We start from the raw sequence: 4,815 nt of genomic DNA on the forward strand, positions 1-4,815 counted from the left end.
TTCTCCTTATTAGATTTAAAGTATATTTATATATCCAACAGAAATTTGAAGTAGAAATGTAATCTGTAACAATGTAGCTATTTAAATTCTACTATAATCAACAATAAATTCTTCTAATGAGCTGTAATTATATTAGAATTAATATGCACTCAACACATACCTAGTCCTAAACCAGTCTGAGTAGAGGGATTAAAAAATATCAAGAGTCTAGGAGTGCTCGGAGGGAAGCGAGGAGGTGGTGGCGGCGGTCAGTGGCAGCCAAGTTGCTTCTGAGGGGAGCCCAAGATGACCGGTTCTAACGAGTTCAAACTGAACCAGCCACCCGAGGACGGCATCTCCTCAGTGAAGTTCAGCCCCAACACCTCCCAGTTCCTGCTGGTCTCCTCCTGGGACATGTCAGTGCGCCTCTACGATGTGCCGGCCAACTCCACGCGGCTCAAGTACCCGCACACCGGCGCCGTCCCGGACTGCGCCTTCTATGATCCAACACATGCCTGGAGTGGGGAATTAGCCCATCAACTGAAAATGCATGATGTGAACACTGATCAAGAAAATCTCGTTGGAACCCATGATGCCCCCATCAGATGTGTTGAATACTGTCCTGAAGTGAATATGATGGTGACAGGGAGTTGGGACCAGACAGCGAAGTTGTGGGATCCCAGAACTCCTTAATGCAAGGACCTTCTCTCAGCCTGAAAAGGTGTATACCCTTCTCAGTGTCTGGAGACCGGCTGATTGTGGGCACTGCAGGCTGCAGAGTGCTGGCATGGGACTTACGGCACATGGGCTCTGTGCGGCAGCGCCGGGAGTCCAGCCTCAAGTACCAGACTCGCTGCATCCGGCAAACAAGCAGGGTAATGTATTAAGCTCCACTGAAGGCCGAGTGGCAGTTGAGTACTTGGACCCAAGCCTTGAGGTACAGAAGAAGAAGTATGCCTTCAAGTGTCACAGACGAAAGGAGAGCAATATCGAGCAGATTTACCCAGTCAATGCCATTTCCTTTCACAACATCCACAATACATTTGCTACAGGTGGCTCTGATGGATTTGTAAACATTTGGGATCCATTTAACAAAAAACGACTATGCCAGTTCCATCTGTACCCCACGAGCACTGCATCCCTGGCCTTCAGTAATGACGGGACCACGCTTGCAATAGCATCGTCGAATATGTATGAAATGGATGACACAGAACATCCTGAAGATGGTATCTTCATTCGCCAAGTGACAGATGCAGAAACAAAACCCAAGTCCACCTAATCATCTCGTGAAAGTGATTTCTCTATGGCAAGCTTTGTTTTGCTTCCTACAAATACATACTTATCCCCTAAGGGATGCGTTATAGTCACTGTGGACACCTTATTTAGTATGTGGACTTCTCTGTTTTCTGTCTTACAAAAAACTCGTCTGTGTGCCCTTTCATGCTGACTTTGTATAGGATGAAGAGTCTTTGGGTCCTTTGTGTGGTAGTCCGAAGAATTGTTTTTACCCCCAGAAAGCCCAGCTGCTGTTTATGAGCAGCTTGAGCTCTTTTTGTAAAATAATTTAAACCTGTTATTTCCATGCTGTCTAATAAATCAGAGATTCAGAACCCTTAAAAAAAAAAAAATCAATAGTCTAAAACAATTAAAAATTCTAATCACAAAGTACAGCTGATATGGCCAGAAACAGTATCAGTCTCCAAATATCAACATGAATTTTATTCATTCATTCATTCATTAAGATTTTATCCATTTATTTGAGAGAGAGAGCACAAGCAGGGGAAGGGGCAGAGGGAGAGGGAGAAGCAGATTCCCCATTGAACAAGGAGCCTGACTCAGGGCTCAACACCAGGACCCCAGGATCATGACCTGAGCCAAAGACAGATGCCCAACCAACTGAGCCAACCCAGATGCCCCATCAACATGAATTTTAAATAAAATCTCTTACTCATTATAGCACATAAAATTTTAAGCACAAGCCATTTAAGATGAGTTTAATGCTTCCAATAACTCCTTATATCCTTTCAATCTTTTCAACAGTTCACCAACATTTCTAAAAGTAAATATTATCAGTATAAATGTATAAAAGCTGGAATAACAAAGAAGTACTATTTTCTAATGACCGACTTTTATTTACAAGAAAAATGTCATGGGTCAAGCTTCTGGCCAAGATGGAATAACAGGAACCAAATTTACCCTACCACCTTAAACAATTAAAAAACCCAAAATATCTGAAACAATAGTTTGTAGACAGTGGACATCAAGGCAGCTCAGCTCAAGGCAGTGATTCCTGAGAAAGAAAAACAAACACAGGAAGACCAACAATTGCCCCTGCAGTGTAGGGATGGGCAACCCCAGTGGGTAGAGCTCACAAGTACTAGAAAAGAAAGAGCTGCACAGCAAGAGAACTCCAGAGATCTGTAAAAGGTCCCCTGCAAGTATGTGGCTAAGTACTGATCAGCACATGTGTGAGAGGACACAGCACTACCCAGTGCCAGGGAAAGAATACCCAGCAGGAACAGAGGGAACAATTTCCAGGGGTACCTCATGATTAAGAATAGTTTGTATTCCCACTAGTTAGAGAAGAAAAACCTCAATTTCCAGGGCACTGGGTAAAATACTAAGATTGGTATTGCCTCAGCAGAAGTGAAAAGTTAGCTTTCATTACTGTTCTGATCACTCTTAACAAAGCTTAAAAGCAGGTCTCAAAAGGATCAGACTATTTCCAAGTAACTTAAATACATCTGAACTTAACTGCAAACCAAAGAATAGATTTAAAAATACAAAAATATCCAGCACCCAAAAAGGTTACAATTCACAGTGTATGGTATTCAATAAAAAATTCCCAGATATGGAAAGGAGTTTAAAAATGTGAGGAGAAAAACCAATCAACATTAAAAAAATCCAGAAATGACACAGATAATAAAATTAATGGACAAAGAGAGTAAACTGTTGTTATAACTATTCGGTAAGTTCAAAATGATAGACAAATGCCTGAATGTGTTAGGTACAGGCATGGAAATTATAAAAATACCCAAAAATTAAACGTTCAGATGAAAAATACATGAGATGAAAAATACACTGGATGGGAATAAGAGTATGTTAGACACTGCAAAAGAAAAGATGAATAAACCTGAAAACACAGCAACAGAAAATACTCAAAACAGACACACACACAAAAGACGCTGGAAGTGAGCATCAGTGATCTGTGGAACAACTTCAACCAGCCTAAATACAAAAAGGGAAAGGGTCAGAAAAAATATGTTAAAACGGTCTCTCTAGAATTCTATACCCTGCAAAAATGTTTCAAAAACAAAGGCAAAATAAAGATTTTTTTCAGGCATACAAAAACCTAAAGAATTTATCATCAGCAGACCTGATTTTAAGAAATGTTAAAGATAGTCTCTCAAGTGGAAGGAAATGAGATGTATATCTGAAACTACACAAAGGAATAAAGAACACCAGAAATGGTAATAAATTTGTGGAAAAGATAAATTTTAATTATTTCTTAAATCCCTTTAAAAGATAATTAAGTGTTTAAAGCAAAAACAGTAACAAAGTATTGTAGGGTTTATAACATGTAGAAATAAAATTTATGAAACAAAAGCACACTGGTTGGAAGCAAGAAATGTTGAAGGATCCTGTACTATAAAGAAGGGGCATAATATCACTTGAAGGTGTAATATGCTAAAGATGTGTTCTATAAACTCTATACCAACTACTAAAAAACAAAACAAGAAGTTATAGTTACTAACCCAACAAGTCATACATTGATCAAAAAAACAAATTAAAAAAAACCCCACCTCAATCCAAAATAAAGTGTGAAAAATGGAAACCGGGAATAAAGAATAGATGGAACAAACAGAAAACAAACATTAAGACAGAAGATTTAAATCCAATCACATCAACAGTAACATTAAACATAAATGGCTGAAACATTCCAATTTAATGGCAGACCGTCAGGCTGGAAAACAGCAACTCCCAACTATATGCTGCTTAAAAGAAGCTCATATTAAATATTTTAAAAGTCATGTACCAGCTACCACTTACTAAATCACTAATCAATATGAAAAGCTTCTCCTGCAGGGACTTAAAACTATCAATTTGTAGAAAAGAGCAATACCATGGAAAAAAAGGGAAAATTTTCAACAGAATGATAAAGATTCTCAATTCTCCAAATTACCAGACTCTATATTCTATTGAAAGCACATACCACTTATTACTTAATTTTCTCTATGCCCAAAGTTCCTCAAAAGACTGAAGTTGATAGAAATGGCACTATTCAAATAAACCATTCTTGCTCAAACATATGTAAGCTACTTCCCTAATTAAAAAAACAAAAAGCCAAAGACCAAAACCAATCAAATACAAACTATGTTCAATGCTTAATAAAATGCAACAAGACACTTATGATTTTTAACATATCATAAACCCTCTGAATTTCAAGGTGGGATCAGCCAATGCTAAAAATAAAAATACACGGCAAATTGGACTTGGATATATTGGGCAACATTCCCAAAATTTAGTCCCTCTTCACTTCAGAAGAAAGCAAATATATCACTAAATACTTCAACAGTTAACATATTACTATCTGTGTGACACCAACATCATGGGATGCTTAGAATTTTGAGAGCTTTCCGAGTATTGGTGGTAGGTCAGAAAGATACTCTCTGACTCAGCCCCTTAAGTCTAAACAGAGCACTTGTTTAGATTCCTTGCTTTTAAATCCTGGCTCCCAAATTTTCTAGCTGTGTGATCATGGACAAGTTACTTTACTTCTTTATGCTTCAACTTCCTGATCTGTAAAATAGTATATATATATATATATATATATAT

At 38.1% G+C, this 4,815-nt stretch overlaps 1 pseudogene; it reads left to right on the forward strand.

The window, feature by feature from the left end:
- Positions 1-218: 218 nt before the first annotated feature.
- LOC102735307 (mitotic checkpoint protein BUB3 pseudogene) lies at positions 219-1,601 on the forward strand (annotated as a pseudogene).
- Positions 1,602-4,815: the final 3,214 nt, after the last annotated feature.

Source organism: Leptonychotes weddellii, chromosome 1, assembly GCF_054177405.1.
Source record: "Leptonychotes weddellii isolate Sample4059 chromosome 1, ASM5417740v2, whole genome shotgun sequence".
Classification (NCBI taxonomy): domain Eukaryota; kingdom Metazoa; phylum Chordata; class Mammalia; order Carnivora; family Phocidae; genus Leptonychotes; species Leptonychotes weddellii.